At 51.0% G+C, this 24,141-nt stretch overlaps 1 protein-coding gene across 1 annotated transcript in view; it reads right to left on the bottom strand.

Annotated features, from left to right (window-relative positions):
* TRIM16 (tripartite motif containing 16) overlaps positions 1 to 24,141 on the bottom strand; it is a 74,913-nt gene that overhangs the window by 9,720 nt on the left and 41,052 nt on the right.

The following is a 24,141-nucleotide window of genomic DNA, read 5'->3' as shown; positions in this document are numbered from 1 at the left end:
TGGGGGCACCAACACTCTGCCCCGCTCCGGGAAGCAAACACCGTGTTTTAATTGGGATGTGCAAGGGGAAATATTTCTTCTCCTCTCCATGACTCAGCACACCCCAAGGAGGCACCGGAGCCCATTAAGCATCCCCCGACCACCAAGGTAGCAACGAGCAAACACCGCAAGGCTGCGGGGTGTGAGACGAAACCATCTGCTGGGTTTACAGCCAGGAGATGGTGACTCAGCCCACGCAGGGCAGCAGTATTTGGGAAGCATGGAGCCTCAGTGTCTGCAGCACCGGGATGGCCTCCAGCGCCATTGCGTTGGCAGGGCCACGGCAGCACGGGGAGCCCAGGCACTTGGGCACGTCCCTGGCATGTATATGGAGAGCATAGTCCCACCACCACCAGCTTCTGGCTCTGGTGGGGAACAAGGAGGAACCCAAATCCAGGATCCTCCACCCTGCTCCATGTGGCATACGAGGTACCATGCTGCAGTTAGGCAGAAGTTTGGAAACTCCTCCTGCAAGAGGTCTGTCACCATCGAGAGTGCCATGTCCGCCCATGTCTCACCTCCTGGCTTCCTCGCTGTCAGCACTTACCATCTATTAATCTCTCCCTGGCCCAGCCCTGGCCTCAGGCCAAGAGGTGGGGAGCAGATTTCCATGACACAGAGGAGGCTGCATTTCCTGTTGAGCAGGTTCGTGGTTCTGCTCATCCGCAGGGCATTAGCTGGTGCACCCAGGATGGAGCAGGGCAGCGCCCAGGGAGGGGACCCAGCCTGTCTGTCATCCTTGGGTCATGTGGAAGGGTGACACATTGGCCAAGTCGGGACCTGAAAGAAGGCACAGAGGCCACAGGTCTGAGCATCCCCACGAGCATGGCGTCAGCACAGCATCCTGGCCAATACCATGCCTCCAGTGATGGTATCCCATTAAAAGGTGCCCCAGTGATGAACCACTGATCCCCTGGAGATCAGGAGCTGTGCCACCCCCACCAGGGACACAGGACAAGTGACACACCCCCAGGACCCTGCCAGGCTCCCCGAACCAAAGCCTCAGCCTCTCCAGGCTGCGCTAAATGCCTTATTAACACCCTCGCTGAGATCCCAGCCCCACTTCCAATCCCTCACCTACTGATTTCCTCCAGCTGCTTCACACATGAAGCATTTCAGATCTGAACAGCATGGGCCTGGTTTGCGCTGATGAGCAGGAGATGCATGGGAGTGGGTGCAAGGCAGCCCATCTGCGGAGCAGGGCCGGCAGCACTGCCTTTGAAGAACCTCACTCTGATTTTTGGCTTCTCAAAAATGCAACCACAGAAAAGAATTTTTCTCTCCAGGCCTCATCTGGTGGGGTCCTTGCTCTGAGGTCTCAGCTTCCAGCATAAAAGCAAGAAATTATTCCAGTTCTAACACTGTAACTCCCAGGGGCAGATGCAGCATGAAGTGGGCGCATGCGAAGGTCCCCTCTGGCTCTGTTGGCCACCGCCCATCTCTCCAGATGGCACAAATCCCACCTTCTGAACACTCCAGATGCTTTCCTGACTGCCATTGCAGAAGATGCTCCAGCTCTCTCATGTCTTTTGCATCTGCCAGCTCTTTCACACATCTTGCCATTTCTTACACTGCCATTTGCTGGGTCTGTCACCAAATCCATCACCATCACACATGGATGGAGATTTCCTGTGGGTGACGGACATCCTGTTGTTGGCCTCATGCTCAGCCTCCCTGCCCAAGCACACAATGTCCCAGCACTCAACAGCATCTGTCCTTCAGAAACCACTTCCACAGAGCATATCCAACTGGGACCTTGTGGCATTCACCATACATCGACACAGGCCAGTGTGTCCTCAGTGTTTGCAGGCCAGTTGATCTGTCAGCTGCACCAGCTTCATGACCAGACTGTAACGGTGCCCAAGTCATGCCCAGACCAACAAGGCTCCTGTCCAAGGATGCTCTCAGCATCTGAGCATCTGAGGCAGCTGATATTTCCCTCCCAGATGGAGGGTAGCCAGCCCACCCAATGCACTGGAGATATTTCTCCAGGGCTGGTAGGACACAGAGCCATGGTACCTCTCTGAAGCCTAAGTCAGGGCAATGCTACATAAATATGCTGTTTTGGACCAACTCAAACACCCTCTTCCAGATCAAAGCAGCTGTGAACAAGCTGGGGGACAGCAGGGACACGTTGATCCCACTCTAGAATCATGCAGGGGCAGTCAGGAGAGGGTCCTGCAGCCCCTTCCACCCCCCTGCCCGGCAAGGAGGCTCGGAGGGCCCTGCTCAGAGCTGCTGTTGGCAGCAGTCAGGGTGACACCAATTCTGCCTCCACTCCTGCCCTGCTCTGGCAGGGAGGCGAGGATCAGAGCACAATGCCGGACATGGAGAAATAGCCCCTTCCCCGTCCTCCCCCCACCACGGGGCAACACAGCAGTTGCTTCACGGCTTAATGTGAACCAGCTTTGGTAAATATAATGAAATCATAAAAAGAGGAGAAATCTTAGCACTCCCGCACCAAAAGCACTGGAGACTCTCACGCAACTGTACTTTCCCCTCAGCTAAACTGCCGTGAGCGGTGGATGGACCCTGATTCCCATGGGAACTCATCTACTTGCTGTTTATCTTGAATGCAATAAAAATGATATTAAAAATAGACTGTGGAGTAGAAGCAGCAGAAAAAAAATTGACACCTGATACTGTTCCTCTCCGTTGTCTGAAATCCAATAGCTGAGGTCTGGGAACAGGCATGTCCGCGCGATTACAGCTCAGACACTCCCAGACCTTGTCTCAAACAGGAGCTGAGACCAAATTATACTTCTAAAGGGCTGAAACGTTTTTGTTAGGTTATTGAAGTGGCAGGTATGGCACTGCCATCTTACCCTGGGACCACAGCCGCTTCACTCTGTTCCCTGCTCATGCAATGGGAAGAACAGATGAAAATACCAAAAACCACAAGGCATTAAGATATCGCAGTAAACAGCAGCCTTATAAAAACCTAAATGCTGCAGGAAAGCCTAGTTTGGAAATATTCAAACATTCTCCAAACTACATAAAGGAGGGCAAGCTGTTGTAAAACGCTGTTTGAACCCAAGCGCCAGGTGGACAGGGCAGTGCCACGGCTCTGGCCGTGCCCCCAGGCAGGCTGAGCTGTGCAATGCAGACGTGTTTCCAGACTGGCTTGCTGAAGGAGAAGTTTTGAGTTAAGACTGGAGGGGGGGAAAGCAGCAGGCTTGGAAATCACTGCAAATCAAAGGTGGGGAGGGAGCGAGGTGCTAGTTCATCCTCTTACTGAGCCTTGGGTTCAGGTCCAGACCAAACATTTCTCTGCAGTTTTGCCAGGCACTGTTTGACTGGGCAGTGCCTTTGCTGTCACGAAAGTAATGTTTTTTCAGTCATCATTCACTTTTACTCCTTTTTACGTTTTAGTAACACTCCCATAAACAGGTTTTTAATGCAATCCATTTTCTCTGACACACTGCATGTTAAAGATTAGCAGAGGCATTTTATTGCAGGTAATAAAGAACTCTGATGTCAAATATTTTAACAAGCCAAGTGCTCCATGGGAAAAGCCCAAGGGCTCCAAACGCATTTCTGCAGCCTCTGTCAAGGAGAAGGGGAAGAGATAGGGAGATTTCTGGGAAAATATCTCAGATTTTATCTATTTTTTGGAAAAGAAGAACCAAAACCACAGTGACTCCAACCACATTGGCTATTCAGTGCTGCTGAACTCAGGAGCAGTTATCTGCAATGCTTCCCAGCCAGGTATTTCCCATGCTCAATGCAGAGCTAGCTGTTCCTGCCAGTATCTTCGTGGATTTGTTCAAGGGAGACACAATCTTTTAAGAAAGAGTGAATTTAGGTTTGTCTTTGGAGAGCTGCAGTTTATTCTCCCCAACACATCCGCCCAGACCTGCCCGCAGCCAAGCAGGAACAAGCAGCAGGTTGATGCTACAAGCACCACAGGAGCCCGCAGGGACGAGCCCACGAGGGTGCTTTCTTCCCCGAGCGATGCTGCTGGCTGGAGGTGCCGCATACCCCTGGCTGCAGGCAGCCGGGAGGAGGAGGTGGTAAAACCCAGCAGCAGAACAGCACGTCATCACACCACCCTTGTAAAACACAGCAGAGAAAGTGCCGCTCGCCAGGGCACAGCGGGACCTCAGCCCAGCAACCGCCCTGGAAATGAGTCTCTGCTACCCTTTGGTCAGAGCGTGGTGGGTTCTATATCAGGGACAGCTGCGGGGAGCGGGGCTTGGCAGCCCTGCCCGCTGCTCTCTGCAGCATCAGCTTTTCCCTGTTTTGCCCACTCATTTGGACACCCAGGATCCCTAATTGGTACCGCGGGGGGAGCAGCACTCGCGCAGCATCCTGCACCCAGCCCCAGCGCAGGAGGGGGAACGCGGTGCTGAACATCACGTTGGACTTGCAGAGGAGGAAAAGGGACAGGCACTATCCCAAATGCATTCAGGGACAGGCACGCTGCCCCTGTGCAGGATTAGGTTTCCACACCTCGGCTTGCTTTCAGTGCAGGGCCACAGCCTGAGAAACCGGGAGGGGACACACGCACACGAAAGCAGCCCACGCCGTCAGCAGAGCAGCTGCCAAAATTATTGCTGCCCACGGATTGAAGGGGAAGAGCCTCCTGCCGTTCCCCAGGAGCCCAAACCCTTTTTCCCATTCCCTTTCCCCTCTCTTCCCCCACACACCCATCCCTCCTGGCCAAGGCAGAGCGTTGTGCAAGGGCTCACCCAGGCTGGCCTGGGAAGGGTTTGCACTGCTGGCCTGTGGCTCCTCTCATGGGCAGGGGAAGGCTTCAAGCAGAGCAGAATATACATTTGCAAGTAAGCAATGCTCCCACTGATATTGCCTGCAAAACCAGGCCAGCCCGGGACTGCAGGACGGGCTCACAGAGATCCGCAGAAGCAACACTGCACCCCACCACAGAGCCACGAGACCCTCGGTGCCCTCCCTCCTCCTGCAAGCCCCACCGAAATGAGCAGAGAGGTTTCTTCACTTTCCCATGACCGATTCCCCCCAAAAGCAGCAGAAAATACATGTGCTGCTGGTAATTAATCTGACAAGAAGTCAGGAGACACTGATTAAATGTCTCATATCACTGGGGATCACGGATAATTATAAAGATAGACTCCTTTACAAAATTGGCAGACAGTCTCAGTGCGCATTTAGAAGAGATCAAGGGAGAGATAGCCATGTTCATAGCTTGAGATTCACCACAGTCTCACAGTGGTGATTCCCCACCACTGCTGGAGCACACACAAACATGCACACACCTCGTGTTTTGTTCGCAGGGCTCCCCATCCTGCTGGGATGCCAGGCAGACAGGCAGATGTGCCTGACCGCTTTGAGCAGCTGCCCTGGGGGAGCATGGGGACATAGGCACGCTCCTGGGAAGGGGAAACGCATTTCCAAATGCTCTTAGCACTGGCCCATCTCTGGTCCCAGTGAGGTGAATGACCAGAGTGGGACAGAGGAGTTATTTGGCTACTGACCTCCTACAGCAGCGATGCCCCGGAGCCCGAGTCCCTCTTGCTGCAACTCTCCGGCTGTGCCCCCGAGGGTCTCCCCACTCAGCGGATGGGACCACCTTCCTAAGGCCTCTGGAGGGTCATTTATCTCCTTCCACAGACTAATTCAGGAACTTCCAATAATGCCATACATACATACATACATATATATATGGTTTGTAAAAATGCAGCCACAGCCCAGCATGGCTGCAACCAAGTTTCTTTGGGAGTACGTCAGCAGCCACCAGTTTCTCTGCCATCCAAGTCCTGCATCGCAGATCTCTACAGATGGCTCTGATTAAGCCGATTTCTCTCAGTACCTAAATGGTAGTGAAAACGCTTGGAAGTCGTGTTACGTGACACCTTTTATTAGGTCCTCAGCACCTGCTTCAAGCCAATCTGAGGAGCTCATAAAAATCCCCACGTTGTGATAGCAGAGCAATGCTTGCTGCTTTCCACGTTGATGCTAGATAGGAGATGCTCTGAAGGTGGACACTGAAGAGTTGGGCTGTTTGGCCACCTGTTGACAGCAGCACAATCTTGGAAATGGAAGAAACAGTGTCCTTGAAGAAGAGCAGACCATAGATGATGAAGTGTTTGTGTAATGAACATGGGCAGAATACAACAACCAACCCTCAAAAGAGCAGAAAATTGGAAAGCTTTGTCAGGAAAAAGATTTTCCAGCAGCATAAGGGAGTTGCATCCTGGAAGGCCATCAAGACCCAGGACAGGAAGGCAGAAACAGGATCGCAGTGCACTGTCGGAGCTCATTGCAAAGCCCAAGGAGCTCAGAGGAGCCACAGCTGGAGCCCAGCACCATCAGCAGACATTGCAAAGATTTCGCTCCTTATCTCCAATGCAAAGTGCCCAAGACGCCTATCTTCACAGCTTGAGGCCAGCAATTGCCGAGCTGCAGGGTTCATGAACATGAGAAAAGTTGTTCTTGGGAAATCACCCTGCACCTTCCGGCAGGACCTCAGACCCTCAGCTGTGCCACAGGTACGGTACCACCAACCTGCCTGAGCAGATGGCCCGGTGTCACACTACAGAAGCTATAGCTGTCAGTGGGACAGCTCATGCAGGTGAAAAGGGCCCGTCCTGTTCAGACAAACAAAGCATCGCTCGTGTTTCTTTTTGCTGGGGCAAAGGAAGGATTTCCACCCTCAGTTCAAACCTGCTAAAATAACCCCAAGAGCTATCTTCCAACTCCCAGCACCACTCACCAAAACAGATCTTGCTGGTTGTTGGTAAGCTCTTGCTAAACTTGTTTGTTAGAGAAAAAAATGCCTTCCAAATGGGCCTGGAAAATGAGGGCTTCGGAATTTGTGCACTTTTTTTGCATACACACAAAATTGTACAATAAATATAAACACTGCCGTACTGCACTGAGCTGACTCAGCCCAGAGCCCTGGTATTGGGGTTTGGACAATTTTCATTAACTAAGGTGGTTTCGAGGATCCAGTATCACCCAGTCTCCCACTGGTGTTACAAAGGGACATTTTTGTTTCCTTGGAATAAAACTAGTGGCCAAATTTTTAATTGCCAGCAGATGGCAAGAAGAACAGTACGTGAGCTTCCCACACAATATAACTTGTTGCACTGAAGTAATTGGATCCAAACGAGTTTGCACTTAGTGATGGTCTCCTCAGCAGTCCAGTGCTTCCAGTTGCCACCGCCTTTGCAGCTGGGGAGCTCTGGGGTCTGTCTGCACACACCAGCTACCAAGGACAGCCCTCTCCATGTCTCATGTGAGATAATGTATACATGGGACATGTATGCCTATGTCAGCTATCGTGACTGCAGCATAAATATATTCTCCCCAAGATTCAAGCTAACACAAAATCCTGAAAGACATGCTAGGGGACAGAATTCAGACTCCGGATCCAGCTGATCTCAGCGAAGCACTCAAGCACATACTGAATTTCAGATGTGTTCCTAATCCCCTACTAAGCAGAGGGGCTGCAGCACGTACCTCCCTCTGTTCCTGAGTTTGCATGCCTCTTTTCACCATATTTGATGGTTCGGTGTATTTCCAGGTTCAGGAGGGTGATGCTTGAGCCATCACTAGCAGCTACTAGAACAAAATGCAGGCTCAACTGCCCACCTGAGATATAGTAGATATTCTGCTTTTAGCTGCCAGTACAACTTACTTTCTAATTGTTTTTTCTAGTAGCAGTAGATGTATGAAGTAGACACTTAGTAACTGGAACTGCACATCATCTTTTCAGGATAATCCATGAATCCATTAAGACTTTGCAGCCAGTATCCATAATCCCACAACCCATGCCCAGGTCCTGCATCACCACTGCTGTGGCTGCGTCTTTAGGAGGACTTTCCTTTTTTCTCTTAAACATGAAAAGCTGAACGTGGATCGGAGAGGTTGTGCTTTAGCTGTGCAATCATTAGGGTTTACTGAGGCTAAACAGGCCCTGACAGCAAAAGCAGAGACGCGTCTCTGAACAAACCAGCCTGGGCTGTGGCTCATCCCTGAGCAGGGGGATGGCTCCTTACACCGCAGCTCTCAATTCCTGTTAATCAGCACAGGGATAAGCTGACCTCACTGCAAATGCAGTCAGTGGCATTTTGATTTCAGAATTATTAAGGGCATTTGCTGTTCAGCACCAACTGGAGCAACCTATCGATTTTCTTTGCTCAGAGCTGTGGGGATTTCTCTTCCTTTCAGATCTGAGTCTGCAACAGGCAGAAATTGCCCAGTCTATGCATCTGAAAGGAAAACTTCAGGAGAAAGGGCTGAGCAGAGCTCAGAGGTGCCAGTGGGTCCTCTGTCCCCAGCGTTGGAGGCTGCCGGACGAGCACATCTGACTCCCCAGGACATGGGGAAACCCGTTCCTGTCCAATTCGCAATTTCTCCCACCGACATCCCAAAAACAGAATGAGCATCTGGTCTAAAGCAGAAACAAATAAAGAACTTCAGAGGGCTGAGTGCTACATTTGTACACCAGAATGTTTTTAGAGACTTCAATGCCATTTTCTTTCCTAAAGATTTTATAAAAAATTCACAGTGAAAATTACCACATCACTGACAGAGAGTGGGAGGTGAAGTCCCTTCCCTTGAGCATGCATCTTCCCCTCTTCAATGATGCCCTTGGGGAACAAAGGGTACGCAGCCTTACTTTGCCTCCCCTGGCCCCATGTCCCTCTGCCAGCAGGAGCCACCCTGCGATGCATTGCAGGGGACCACTGTCACCCTTTCAGTGGGAAACCAGAGAAATGCCCTTCCTGGCACAACCTCCTCCTAACATTCATGCCCAGAGACATGAATTCCGTCAGTAGAAATTTAGACTTGTGCTACCAGCAGCTTTGCCAGCATCACAAGGAGCAGGAAAACACAGTGTCTGCTTGGGCGTGAAAATCCAAGCACCTGCCTCGCTGGGGAGCAGAGGGATCGGCAGCACCCAGGTCTGATGGCTGGTAATTACACCCCCCACTTAAATCACAGGCTAATTTGTTCGTGCTGCAGGATAATCAGACAATGTGACTTTAAAGCTGCCTAGAAGGCAGAGTAAACCTCCCTGCTAGGCCAGGCTTTCTGAAGCTTTATTGTCTTATCTTTTTTTTTTTTCCTGTTCTGGTGCTTTATTGCTTTGGGCATGGGCCAGGTCTCCTGTCTGCATAGGGCTTCCCCCCCTTGAAGTTTTCTCTCCCCGAGTGCTGAGATGGAGAGATCAACTGAATTGAAAAATCAATTAAAACCAGAGGTCAGTGCTGTGCTCCAGGGAGCCAAGTCCTCCAAGGGAAGGCTGGGCTTCAGCCACCACCGCCAGGAACCTGCCAAACCTGATGGCTGCAATTCCCAGAGGCATCTCCAAGCCGATTTCTCTGCAGGGAGCACCAGTGCGGCTGCTGCCCTGCTTTCATCACCCTGACTCAACCCCTCTACCCACTGCCTGCAAAGGAGAGACCGTCCACCAGACTTTCCAGCCTGGCAGCAGCACGCCCAGTGCCCGCGGTGTTACCGTCCCATTCCCACCTCTAGGAACGAGCTCCACCAGTAAAGCACCCTCACGACATTGCTGCCATCAGTTTGCGTGGCTTTGATTACAGCCAGGGCAAACCAAGCGACCAGAAGCAGTACAAAACCACCACAGAAAAGACATCAGGACGTGCCTGCCCTTGCCCTGCATCCAGCCACCGTCCCAGCTTGCTGGGATTTTCTGCTCCCTTCACGCAGGGGGCAAGAAAACAAGAGTGAACCAGCTTTACCCAGGAACACCACACATGCCTGGCAGCCTCTCAGTGAGGCACGAAGGTTTTGCTGCTCCTGTTTTTTGGAAAAATACACTGAGAAAGCAGAAAGCTGAGAACTCGCCCAAGGACGTGCAGAGTTCACAGGGGTCTGGGGCAGCGGAGCTGCCGTCCCACTCCCGGCCCTCCAGCAATACTTTCTCCTCTAAAACCCAGCACAAGAAGGAGGAAAACAAACTCCAACGCATCGTTAGAGACCCAACACCAATCTGAGCTGAGCACAAAGCAGCTTCCCTCTCTGCATACGGGCTCCACAGGGCCTTGCAAAGGTCCTCTCCCAAAATCAGAGTGAACAGCTTCTCCCTGCAGCCAGATCCCACCAGCTCTTGGTCCCACGTTCCCGACCATGGCCAAGCAGGGATAGCACAAGTATCCCAGGGTCGGTGCGACTCAACTGTTCCCAACGTGTCTGTCCACAAACTCTGCAGCCGCATGAAATTTCCCCAGAAAGCTCTTTTCCAGGCTGGCCAGTAGATGGGGATGGAAGAGCAGCCAAGGTCTGATCCACCGGCGACCGTGTCCCCCCAGCCTGGCTGGCCTGATGGCTGTCAGGGCTCGGGTCACGCCGGCTGCTGCGCTGACCGTGCTGGGAGCAGGGCAGAGCCAGGGGCTGCGTGACTGGGAAGCGGGGGAAACACCTGAGGGCTTAAGTCCCTGTTCCTAGGGCAGCGAGTGTAGGTGATAAACTCTAAATAGCTCCACCAGATGTCCCTGGGGTCTGCCTGCCCCCTGATAGCCCAGGACGGGGACACCCGTCCTCACCATCAAGGGCATCAAGGGGGACCAGAGAGCAGGTCCAAGACCTCATCCTGCCTGCAGCACCACTACACGATGAAACTGTACAGCCAAGTGCGGCTCCTTGTGGGAAACAGAGCCCAAAGAGCCCATCACATGCACCCTCTTGCCTGTACCTGCAAGCTGTACCCCCCCAGAGCGTGCTCAACCCCCACCTTCCAGATCTGCTCTTGTTCAGCCAAGACGCTGCATGGAGGGGATGTAATTTGGAAACCCCAGAAACAGCCTGGAGGTGCAGAGGAAACACCCTCAGCTCAAAGAGCTCTGCCAGGCTCAGCTCTGCCCCATTGACAGGTAGCCAGCCATGGTGAATTCCCACCGGGTCCTCTCCTTCGGGATTTGCCCAGAGGATGAAGGCAGCGGCTAGCAGGACAGGCAATAGGAAATGCCAGGAGACTTCCCAGCAGAGCAAAGGGGCGTTTGGGTTTCTGCAGGGTGCTGGTGCCTTCCGACCCAGTGCCAGTGCACAAGGCTTTCCCCACCGGGAACCCAGCAGCCAGCTCCGAGCAAACCCCAAAGCTGCCTGCTTTCACGCTCCAAAATAAAGGAACAGGAACGAACAATGAGTGACACTCAGTGCCCTGCCCCGAGCTTTGCCATGTCAGGAGCCGTCATTATGTCGATGTGTAATTATACCGTTAATTACTGACCATAAATCTCTAAAGAAAACAGATCTGAAATGAATATAGCGCTGGTGCAAAGTCCTAAGAGATAACTCTTTGGCTGCTAAGGTAATGTAGACCAAGCTACATTTTCTAAATGAAAATTGAATTTGCAATTAGCTCTCCTTGTTGCCTAAGTCTGACAAAAGACCTTCCTGCATTTAATACCGAGAAGGGATGTCTCTGAGCTGCCATCAAACGACAGAGGCTTACAAAAAGCCAACTGGAGCAGAGCGGAGGGACCAGAATCCCAAATGTCTCTCTGGGCTGAGTGAGGCTCTTGTTTGAGTTTGGATTTGCCGCACACTCAATGTACATATCCGAGCAAGCCACTTAATCTGACCCTGGCCCAAAGTTTAGCTGTCTGTCAAATGTTAGAAAAGGGCTTTGTCTCCCTCACAAGGACTTGGAGGTTTAATTACCAGCTGTGCCAAGATGCCCTTAGGTGGAAGCTGCAATGCAAATGCAAAGTATCATTATTAGAGCTTAGCAAATAACTCAAATGTTTTTCTGCAGCAACTCCCTCGAAAAGAAATTAGATTCCTTTCTGGTGTATTTGGGCATCTTTCCAGGCTCTCTTGTTGTGACACTCGCGAATGAGCAGAGAATTAAGAATATGAAGGTAATTCACCAAAAGTCAATGCCCAGCTCCTAAACCTGAGCCTTCACACGGAGCCTCGCTCCTGCCACAGCCCTTGTCCATACGCCCAAACTTGGCATATGATGGGGTTGCACCCAGGCAGGGTGTCCCTTCGGCAGCCTGCGGACGGATCCAGCCCATCCAAACAGGCTAGGGTCTCTCAGGGATGTGCGGACATCAGCCATGGCCTCCCCACATAGGGTCCAATGCAGATCCCCTGGGACGGCTCCCACCCCAGGCAGTCGCAGGGCCTTGCTGAGCAAGGTGGGCATCAAATCAAACAGAAAGAAGGGAGAGAGGTTTTGCTAAAAACACTTTCAGAGGCAGCTACACAACCCAATCAGCTCATGCTATGCAAATCCCAAGGATTTGAACCATTTCATACTTGCCTCTGAAAAGTCTGGGATGAACATTTGCATCATAAATTCTTTGGGACGGCTATTCTCAGGGGTTGAGCAGTTGCCATAAAGCTCTAAGAGTTTATGAGGATCTGACAAAACCTCCCAGCTCCTGCTGTAACCACTCAGTACCTTCCTCAGCACCGCGTGCCGGACGGCGGCTGCCCGAGCCCCGTCCCAGGGAGGTGCGGGAACATCACCACAGCCCTGACCTCCCTAACAGTCTCATGTGAGTGGGAACAGTGCGGAGGAATATTTTCAATTAGCTTTACAGAAAACATTTGCTTGAAACTGGATGCTGTGTGAAACTCCTGAACTCTCCTTTTGCTTTCAGAGCTGGGGGCGAGGGAAGGGGTGGGGGGGGGGGAATTGGAGGAGCTTTTTACTTTTTCAGATTCGAGCTGCACGGCTTCAGAGCACATGTGGTTTGGCTGGCCGGAGCCAAAGTGTGATTCAGAAGCCGGCGGCTCCTGCAGTGCACCACACCCAGGCTGCTCTGTGGGACCGGACCCAGGACATGAAAGCAGAGAGCCTGGGTGCCCATGCAGGAGCCAGCCCGCGGGCAGGAAGCCCTTGGGCTCAGCCCACACAATGCTTGCATGTCACACATGGGCCACCACCATGATGCACATTACCCTGTCGGTTTTGGTGCTGGGATGCGGATGCAAAGCAAAAAGTGCAACAGGAGGAGGGGAGCGGGACCTAACAAATGCCAAACACCTCCTGCATCCCAACACCTTCTTGTTACCCCAAGGCTAAATCTGCCGGAGCCCAGCAGCACCCCAAAGCCCAGATCCTTCCCCAGGGCTCTGATGAACATGTCCTCGGTGCGAGTGAGTCAGATCACCCCGACAGCCCCAATCCTGTGACAGCATGTCCAGACAAGGATGCCCTGCCCTCAGTGCTGCCTGCTGCAGCTCTCCTGCACCCAGTTACCAGCAAGCCCCACAACACGATTTATTCCATCTAATTAACTTCTCCTTCCCTCTGCAGCTGATTTCTGCACTAAGTCAGGACTCCATGGCTTCTCCAGCCTGCTGAGTTGGCAGCACAGCCTTTTGTTTCAGCACTTGCCTTTCCCTTTGCAGAGGGCAGCCCGTTTTGCTTCAGTTCCCCCCAAAGGCACCAGCAGCAGCGAGCCCAAGCGCAGCGTTACTAAAACCAGTCAGGGCTACAACACCGCAAGACTGAGCTCCTGTCCCACCATGAACGCCTTTGAGGTTTTTTGTTTGTGGTATTTTTTGAAACACCAGGAATTAGGAAAACAGAAAGAGCTTTTATTTAATTTGTTTTTCCTCCTTTGGCTGGGTGTTTCCTCCCCAAATGCCACCCTACACGGGTGCTCCAGCCCCTGCACCGCTCTGCAGGCTCCAAAACAGTTGCAGCCTGCATGGCAGAGCAGAAACTCTGCTGGGGAGAGATGAAGATGGGCATTTTTCATCTGCAGCTGATGACTCTGGCTGCAGTATTTGGGACTACTTGGGTGTGATTTTTCAGCAGTACTGAGCTTCCATCCTCTTGCTAAGAGCTCCGCACACCACTTTTCTCTTTGGTGTTCCCAATGCACGTCTGGTCCTCTGCCTGCAGATGTCCTGATGCCTGTGTGGCCCACGCCTGTGCTCCCAGCTGAGCCACAGCCTTTACAAATCCCTCACGGCCTAGGCACGTGGTTTCTAAAAAGATGTATCTGCCACGCAGACTGTGATGATGTGAAACAGTAAGAGCATTTATAATTAAAGAAACCCACTGCAAATTAGTTAACAGCATAAGCTCGCACCAAGGCCAAAGCTATTAACAGTTTGAAGCTGTTCAGCCAAGCCACATTCAAGCCATGACAAGTCAAAAAAATAAAGTTAATAAAATATCCTTGAAATGAAACACAGGTCATGTACTTGATTGCATATTTATAAAAGCCTAGCCTAATCCAGCCAAACTTTCCAGAAAAAAGTTCTCGCTGGTCTTTGATCCTGCCTGTGCTTCCTCAGGGAATATCAGTTTACCTTCAGCAAAGTTAGATGGGATTAAAATTCACCTTAAAAGGAGCGAGATCCGCACTGGGTAGGGAAGTGACCAAGAGCCGTCTCTGCGAAGCTGCACAACGCTGACCGCGCACAGCCTGCACCACGGGAGAGCTTTGGGCACACTCTTGCAGCACTTTCAGGGCAGACTGGCTTTACGCCCCACAAGCCTCCTGGCTGAGGTCTGGGCTATTGCAGCACCTGCCAGTCCAGCGTTAAAATCCATGATCAGATGTTAGAAGCTCAGAGCCCCTCTGCCCCCAGGGTCCAGCTCAATCTGCTGAAGTCCAGCCTAGAGCCTCATGGCAAAACACGAGACCTTCTCTTGGCAACTCTTTTGCCCAGCACTAGATACTGAGGTTTCTGCAAAAATCCCGGCTCCCACCTTAACTTTAGGGAATCCCCCTCACACCAGCAACAGGGGGAGTGAGGGTGAGCAGCATCCCTGGGGTTTCACTCCAGGATCGATGCTGCAGGGTGAAGGCAGCCACCTCCTGGATCAGATTATCCCCCGCTGCTGCTAAAACCATGCTCGCGCAACGCCACGAGGCTTGGTTTCCACAAAAAGCTCAGCACAGGCAGGGCTGGGGAAGGCAGCCCCCAGGCAACGTGGCTTGTGCCTCCTCCCCTGAGAGCCCTGGGGAGTGCCAAGAGCTGCAAACCCCCTCCGTGCCGGAGCACCTGGGTAGCTATAAACACTGTGAGTTGTCAGCAAGCTCCCTCCCAGTAAAGTGAGGGATTTGGCAGGGCGGGTGTGAAAGAGCGTGTCGCAGGCTGGGAGCTTAACAGCTTCACCCGGGCTCAAGATTCAGGAGGAGGAAAAGTCTCCGAGTCTTCAGGACTTGGAAGTATAAGATGCTCTTCTGCAATACCAGGGGCTGAGAGTTGCTCCATATGTTTGGAGATATAAATACTTGTGCAAACACAAGAGAAACCACAGATATTATCCACCCAAATAATTGCCCAGGAAGTGGCTCCGGAGATTATCATCTTGGCCACAGGGTAGTAGGAAAACATGGTTTCATGCCAACAGGACCGGTGGTCTCAATGTGTTGAGGTCAAGCGGGGGGAATAAAAATGGAGGAATGATTAAGATAAAAAACAATAGTTATAGTAAAACCTCTTGTCTAGACCGGGTCCTGCATGGGGTGGCTTAAACCCCTTCTCTTCGTTCTGATCAGGATCAGCAAACACCATTGCCACAGAGCTCTACGAGAACCAAAGCAGCGGCACCAAGCCCCGGCCCAGCTCCCCAGTTAGGCCAGTGCACATCACCAGTCTGGAACTGGCGTGACATCGCTGCCTGCTTGCTGCTGCCGCCAGCCTGAGCAGCGGTCCCTGCTCTGACCGTCCTGTCTTGCATTTCCTGCAAGTGCCAAGTCACACACACTGGGTGATAACCAACTTCCAGACGAGATCACAAGGGATATCTCGCTGTAGCAAATGCCATCTGGAAGTCTTTGCAGCCCTGCAGATAAGGTCTGTTGGCAGAGTTCAGGCTCTGGCTCTCATCCTGACTTTGAAATCCCTCCCCATCATCCAGTGTCCCTGTGTGAGTCAGTGCCCACACGTATGATGATGAAAACAATCCTTCATCCCTCTGGCAAGTGCCTTTGCGCTCTGGAGACAGCGGATTGCATGCTGTCACCGCGCAAATATGCAAGTTTCTCACTCTCTTGGCTGTGAAGAGAACACGAAGTGAGTGAGTATCACTGAGGCTCAGAAAGCAGAAGGTAAATCCAGGGCAATGAGCACACGCACACTCACCAGCCTGCACGCACACTTGTGCTTGCAGGCATGAGGGTATCCATGGGCTTTCCGAACTCTTTCTCAGCAGTACAGTGGTCCGGTCCGAATCTACACTCTGCTCTCTGATCTCTTCCATCCCGTCCTCTCTTCTTTCATTCTCCATTTTAATATATTATCCATTTTGATATATTAAAGCATGAGCTTTAACCCCCCCCCCCCATGTGCAGTCTAACCCACACCCATCCCTTGGTCCCTGCTCAGGCCTGGGGCTGGCGCATTGCAGAACAAAACATGGGCTCCAGCTCTACTCACCAGGGAGAAAGGAGTAACAGGGCACCCCAAAGGGGCAATCAGACTTCTCACCTCCCCAAACCTGGCCGAAGACAGTGGTGACCCAGAGCCACTGGGGCAAGAAGGAGTTTGGGGTGGTGAAACCATCTGTAGCAAGGCTCAGGGCACCAAGCGTCAGTGCCAGCTGGCAGCAAGGGACCTGCCAGGCAGAGCCAGGCTCCAGCTGGGACCTCAGCTAGCCAGGGCAGCAGTCAGGGGACGCTGCAGCCACCTCCTCATCAGAGAAGATGGCACAGGTACTCGGGTGCTTGGAGGGCATTGCAAGGGCAGGGAAGACCAGCAGCAGGCTGCAGTTCAGCCTTGCTGCCCAGCACACTGTGGGGATAAGGCCATGTACACATGGAGACTTCTCCACCCAAAACAGGGCTCAAGTCCTGGGTTTATGGCCATAGCAGTAGGCCAGAAGGAAAGCAGGGATTTGCCTGTAGTTACACAAGAAGTTTGTGGAGAGGAAAGAAGCCCAATTTTTCCAAGTACTCGATTAGCCTCCCAATAACGGGATGCACAACACTTCCTCCGCAAGCCACAGAGATGGTTGGAGGCGGAAGGTGCCAGGTCTCTCCCTCCAAGGTCAGGGAAACGCTGGAGGAGTTGAAAGCCTCCCCCTGCTTTCCCACCTCTCCTCCCGGAGCACAGGGAGGCGTGGGCAGGGGGCTGCCCCACCGCACCCCCACACCCCGCAAAGCCCCATCCTGAGTCACAGAGCGCTCCAGCCCCAACACATTATATCAGGATGAATCACTCGCTGACCTCTGCCTTCCGCAGTGTTCGGTTTCTAATTTTATGGGCTGTATCAAGGGGGTTATTGAATCCAGATGTCTGCAAAATGCAACTGCAGCACACAGAAACCCACAAGGAAAGGAGCTGGTGGCGAGGACCAGGGCACGTGGTTCATTTTTCATAATCAAACCCTGGCTTAGGAGGGAGAGGAAGGCATCTCATCTCCCCTGGCTGCCTGGGGCTCTGCAGGAGCAAGTGGGAGGCTGTGATCTCCGCAGGCCATCTCACATTTCTCTCAATAAGTGCTCCTTGCACTCCCTTTTTCTGAAAGCATCTTTCCCCCAAGGCAGCAGCTGCACAGTTGCATCAGGCTTGGACGGGTCCCACCTGGGGGATCTTTGGGAGATGCTGCAGAAATGCAGGTCCTGCGTGGCCTCAGTGTCTTGGCGGGGACACCAGCACTGCCATGGGATGAGCACTGGACCAGAGCAGGGCTTTGGCTTTCCCAAACCAACCTCTCCAGCATGGATCAGTCATGGCATGAGCTGGCCGGTGGCAGCAACACCTGACAGCCGTCTGCAATGGGCATCTGGTTTGCATAAAGCACAGCTGGCTCCAAAACAACAGGAGTGCATTTGTCCCAGCAAGGCAAGTAGTAAAGAAAAAAAGAAAAGAAAAAAAAATACCCAGACCTTGCCTAAACTTCAGACAGAAACCTGCTGAGTGACCTGCCTGGGACAGGGCTGTCCCTCTGCGATAGGTAACCCATGGCATCGCCCATGCTGCATGGGTGATTCCTGAGCATCAACACAACTCAGGACCAGAGGCGCCATGAGGTGGAAAGGTTTTTTATATATATTTTTTTTTAAAAGACCTTCCTGCCCTTTCCCTTCTCTGCAGTTCTGACATGGCAAATCTGACCGCAGTCTCTCTGAGCTGGGGATTCCCAAGAGCTGCGTGTGGATGCACATCCCCGAGAGGGATGCTGCCCAGTCCCCTCCATCACCGACAGCTTTCTGCAGCAGCGCAGACCCTGACGAGAATGGGCCTGGTTGTGTACAGGACCTACGCTAACAGTAACAGATCACAACACAAAATAACTGCACTTTCTGCTTAGCTCTGTTGAACAGTCACCCCAAACAAAGAATTCACTTCTAGGCTTTAGTTTACCTGACATCTTGCAGTACATATCTCCACCTTTACAAAAAACACTGACCGCCAGGTGGGATATTTCTCGTGGTGGCTCCCTTCATCCTAACGGGAAAAAAAATGCTTGCTTCTTGCTAACCAAAAATGATTGCAAACTGTTTTCAGGAAATGAAAAATTTGGCCATCTTGTCCACACCTTGGCCTCCAGTCCTCCTGAATAAGCCCCAAGAGAACATCTGCCTTCTGCAGAGAGGCCAGCACTGGTCCTCTGCACCTCTGCACAGCTCATGAGAGGTGGAAGATATGCCAGTGCTTCATGCTGAGCTTCTCCCTGGTGATGCTGGGGTGGCACTGGGGAATTTCTCTGCACCCACTTTCTTTGCTACTGCTGCAGATGCTGCCATGTCCCACACTGCACACTCAAACTGAGCAGAGACCTGGCTGGTAAAGGCCCTCTTTGCTCTCCCCTTTCCCCTGCAGCTTCCACATCTCACTGCTTGGGACAGATGGAAGTTGTGCAGAGACGCACAGATCCAGGAACACATATGGATTCTCATTTTCTACCTTGTCACCTTGGAAAGAGCAAAATATAATACACAAAACAGAAGGAGACAGTAATAAAGAAGTTGACTTTCACACTGCTATTCCAGCTCACACGGCTGCACCTATGACGAGTCGTTCCTGCCCTTGGCTGCTCTTAGGGCTGCTCCTGCCTTGCAATAACGCTCCGCTGTCTGCAACCCAGAAAGGAGCCTTTTAGGGCAGTCAATGAATCTGTGCTGATATTTCTCTTGTGCACAAGCCACGCACATGCACTTTTAGAAAGCTCAGAAGACCTGCAGGGGATGAGTTTAACATACAGAAGTCTTGGTGCCAAGTTTCAGGCTAATGTGAATCACAACAGCTGACTTACAACACCCCCCCTTTAAAGCCAGGGTTTATGGGGAGGGAATCCCTGCCAGAACCAGAAACTATAACAACTGCTGTAATAAAATAGCATTTCAGTGTAAAGCTATTTTTACAGCATATTGCCACGTTCGTGGCATGGCATTTTCCAGCGTTTTTCAGATGTCTGCTGCCAGAAGATTTAGTTGGATTATTTTCTTAATAGTTAAAGAAGGAAGGATCATATTGGGTTGTCAAATACACCCCTTTCCCTGCAATGGGAAAAATTATATCCTAAGAGGTGATTCATAAGGTATTGAATTCATATAACACTTGATCTCGACTGACTAAAAGGCTAGGATTGCCTCAGGGCCCAAACCTGCTCGCATTGAAGTCAATATGACTTTTGCAATTGGCTTTGGTAAGGCAACTACAGACCAACCCATGATCAGACTTGCCTGAAGACTAGAAACCCATATTCACACTACTCACATTATAAGCAGCAAAGGGTTATGAGCTGTGATAGATTAAGGTTTATCCCAGCTCAGCTGAAGCTGATGCAAATTTTGCCACTCATCTGAATGAGGCTAAGATTCCAAAGCCATTGGACTTAATTTCTGGGCAGCACCATTTCTTCCTGTCCTCTGGTCCCATGTTTGCCTCTTACGCAGTTCTTTGGTCTTTTCTGTCGTAGGAAAATTTATTTCAATATTAATGAGGGTGGAAAAGATGGTCCTATGAGCAGAAGTCAAGTTTTACTGGTATCTAAAATTAAGATTCTACCAGTGGACAGATAAATTGGTCCTGCTTCACCACTGACAGCACAGGGGGGAAAAAAAAAATTTAAAAAATCAAATGCTATTTCAAAGAGATGCTGATATCAGATCCAATGCTACGTTAAACTACTGTTCAGAGAATTGTTCATTCCTGCTAACTCAATACAAGTGATCCTGGCACCTCCAAGAATATAAAAGACTAACAGCTGTAACTTGAAACAGGCCTGTTCTGGCTGGTAATGCCAAGACACCTGAAATAGGACCAGTAACCTCCCCAATATGCCAAGTCCACGTCCTATACTTCATCCATGGCTTTCACCATTGGAGACCCATCTAATTTACCCCGTTCTGGGGCCCAACCTCTCTCTGCCAAGGTATCTTTTAAGTAATCCACATCCTCTTCCCACAACTAGCTTTGATTTTTGTCATTTTATGAAAAAGTTTGGACTCTCACCATGTTTTGCTGATGCAGCCCAGGTTTCCCCAGCCCCATCTCCTCTCCTACCAGCAACGCTTTCCCCACATGCCACACTCTGCCTGCTGGAAGGTGTGCTCCATACCTATGCCACCAAAATCATCAGGCACCACCTGATGGCTTAATCAGGGTTGAGGTTTTGCACAGACCTTGCAGTCATCTCGTCAAAACCCGTCTGAAGCTGTGGCTGATGGTAGAACTGCAGCTACTCCCATTTCGGCTTCTGTTAGTACAACACAGGTGCAAAGCCAGATGAAACCAGAAGCGACCATCCAAAGGAGACAAATTTGGTGCAAACTTTGTGTTTCCCAAGAAACATTACCAACGTGTGAGGCTTAAAGTGAGGGACAGATAACACCAAGTACACACCATGTAAAACAAAAGGACTTCGGTGCCCTGCTTGGTTTGGAGGGGCTCGTACCTGCAACAAGCACACCTTGGGCAGCCTGAAGTGAACAAACCTCAACACCCTTCTTATTATGTGGAAAATACATATCCTGCTTAGCCTCTTAAATAAACCCATGCCTCACTAGGCTGTAGGACTGGCGAGGAGAGCTGCTCTTTTGCCGAGTGTTTACTGGAGTCTTTTCTGCATGACTCTGTTATATTGCTTACACACATAGTGAAACTCTATATCTGGGTAGAAAATGAATGACCCATGGGTACAAAACACTTATTATTGGTATAAGCTGTTCAGGTCGGCTCTCCAAGCCAGACCATCCCAGCCCTCACCTTGTTTAGCTACCCAAGGCACCTGTGAAATGCGAGTGGGAACCATTATACACCCACTCGGGACAGGCAGGAATGACACCACCGGGTGCAGAGCAATGGAGAAACAGGCGGGCGAACAGTCAGCCTCACTCCCTTGGGCGACAGTTCCTCATCTGATACCAGGAATTACAGCCCAAAGAGCAATGCCCAGTGTGGAAAAAAATTTGAAGATCTCCAAATCTGGTCCTCCTACCGCACCAGAGCTGGTAGGTCTGGGATGAGCTGGGAACCCATGGTGCAGTCGGACAATAATCCTGACAGCAACTGCATGGCTCATGGGCATCCATCACCCAAATTGCCTTTCCTCCCTCAGCTTTGCCATCACCCTCACATTCACAGCACGAGCTGAAGATCACTCACCGAGCACCATCTCGTGATGGCAGCAAGGGTGACAGCACTGGAGGATGAGAATAAAACCTGAAGGCACCCAGAATTAGAGGCAGCTTTCAAAAATATCAGCTTTAACCCCAGTGTTGTTTTGCTACTATGTAAAATGAGGATAATAAAACTTGCTTGCTGCCCAGGGGAGGAATTGAGGCTTGATTGGGCAATCTTTGGAGATTGCTTTGAAGATGGAAAGTTTTATTGTGTTAAACTGGAACATGTTGTATCCGTTGATCTGAAGCTCTCTACACAAAGAGATTCAATTAATTTGAAAACTGTAGTCATACTTTACAAAATTACCTGCCCGTATGTAAAGCTGCAAAGTGGATGTCTGGGGGCACATCTCCAGCTGGTGTAAAATAGCTCTGCTCTGACCGACTGTGACAAAACTGTCCTGATTTACACCAGCCAGGAATCTGTCTGTTTCACAAAAATGGGCCCGTTCCTCTAAAATTCATAAGGCTGATCACCCAGACATTGACCTATCTTAGAAGGGAGGAATCATTATTTTCATTATTTAACAGATTTGGAAGTAAGACAAGGAAAGAAGTAGTGAATTACCTAAGGTCATGCTAAATGTTGGGGGTTTTTTTACTGAAGTCTCCAGGGACATCAGCCACCTCAGCCGTTACCCTTCCCCTTGAGCCCATCTTGTTGGCTGATGCCCCAAGCAGTCCCATGGGTCAGTTTTTAGCAGATTGAGAGCAGAACACAACCAGTGTTTGCCCAGGGAATACAACTAGCACTGAGGAAACTGAAGGGGGAAATACATTAACCACATAGAAAAGATAACAACACCTTCAATGTTGACATGCAAATACTATAAAGGCGAAGAAAAGGCACTCCAACATGGAACTACATGGAACAAAGATGTCCCTGTGACTGCAAAGCAATGCCTGTCACCTCCCCTCAGCCATCACCTGTGGTTTTCAATGGAGAACATTTTTGCATCTCACTGCTGTTTTCTGATCTGGGTTTTTTGCCCAAATTCTCCCCGTTTTGCACAGCCAGGAACCCCATCCTGGCCTGGAGGCAATGACTCATGGTAAAGCCCAGGGGTGCCTGCCTCCCCAGCCTCTGTTTGGAAGAGCCTTCGCAGCCCAGGTCCTGGGCTGAGCACAGCCCCGCAGTGCTACCAGGACACAGCTAAATCCGTACTGAGCCGAGAGCACGGGGAGCCGCGGAGCTGGAGAGGGATACGTGTGCTGGCCCAAGCCCAGCCTGTCCCCCTCGGCCATGGCTCCTCGCCCTTGGCTTTCTCTGCCATGAATTGCTTCACAGCCACGCAAGAGGCCAAAGCAGCAAAGGCAGAGCTGGAATCAGCGTGTCCAACACCTGGGATCTGCAGGGGAGGGAGACCCTGCCAAGAATTATTTTAACCTTCAATATTTCTGGCAGCAGAATATCAGTCAAATGGTTCCTACTGTTTTTTTGGGTTATGTCACTTTGACACAAGCTGGTCCAGACCAAAAAGATCCACGTGCTCAGAGCGAGCAGGGTTTGTTTTCCATGTTAACGGGCTTTCAGTAGCAGGGGGGAAAGGATGCCTGAAATAATAATCCTTAATAAATTCAACAGTCTCAAGAAGGAAAATCATGCTAGATATAGCTAATAAAATACTGTACAGATGCAGTGTACATTTTTCTCCTCCAAACCGCCAGTCAGAGCAGCAGTGGGGGACTTTCCTCCTGCATCCCAAGTCCTCTCCACAGAGCCAGGTGGAAAGGGTTGTCCAGGGACTCATCCGTAAGCCCACAGCAGCAGAGGCAGGAGGGTCTGAGAGAGCCCCATCACCTGGCACAGCAGCACCGTGGCCAGCAAGGGAGCTCCGGCTACTCCGAAGGAGCACAGTGAGAACCCGGTTCCCTCCAAATTCTCTTGGGAAGGAATTTTAGTATTCCCCAATTTTTCCATTTAACTTCTTTCTCGAAGCTGAAATTGGCATTTTTAGTGCAAGTTACTTGCTAAGAGAATTTGTCCCTGAAAAAGTAGGAATCCAAATGAAAGATTTCAACTGATGTGAACTACATTGTTTCCAGCTCACCATAAAATTTAAAAAAAAAAAAAGGAAACCGTGAGGTTTTGGACTCATTTGGAAAATCTTAGGGAAACACCCACCATTCGGCAGGGGGAATACCGGCTGCATGCCATTTCTTGTGGCTTTCTGTGCGTTTGTCAGCGCAGACAGAGCTGAGGCTCATGACTGGGCACATGCCCGTAGCAGAGGGCACCCACGCCGAGAGCCAGCACAGCTCGGGGGGCTTGGGCAGCTCATTGCACCGTGGCAGCTTGGCAACGTGTCTGGGCCCAGAATCAGAACTAAACTGTCCCAAGGAGGTCGACAATAAATATCCCCAAACCATCATACTCAGACGTACCCATACGCCCTTGCTGAGCCGGGAGCAGATTTTGAGCTCTTTACAGGTAGATGCAAATCATGCAATGGCAGAACCCAAGGCTTGCCCCGAAGGCGGTTTCCAAACCAGTCTTCATATTCTCTCTCCCCCCTTCTCTCCCCTCTATTTCTGCAACTTTGGGTTAAGGTGAAAAACTAGCAAGCGTTGCAAAACATCCATTCTGACAACAGCATGGATC

The sequence above is a fragment of the Ciconia boyciana genome, chromosome 16 (genome assembly GCF_034638445.1).
Source record: "Ciconia boyciana chromosome 16, ASM3463844v1, whole genome shotgun sequence".
NCBI lineage: Eukaryota > Metazoa > Chordata > Aves > Ciconiiformes > Ciconiidae > Ciconia > Ciconia boyciana.
Note: the sequence above shows the minus strand (reverse complement) of the source record. Positions and strands in the feature narration are given on the sequence as shown.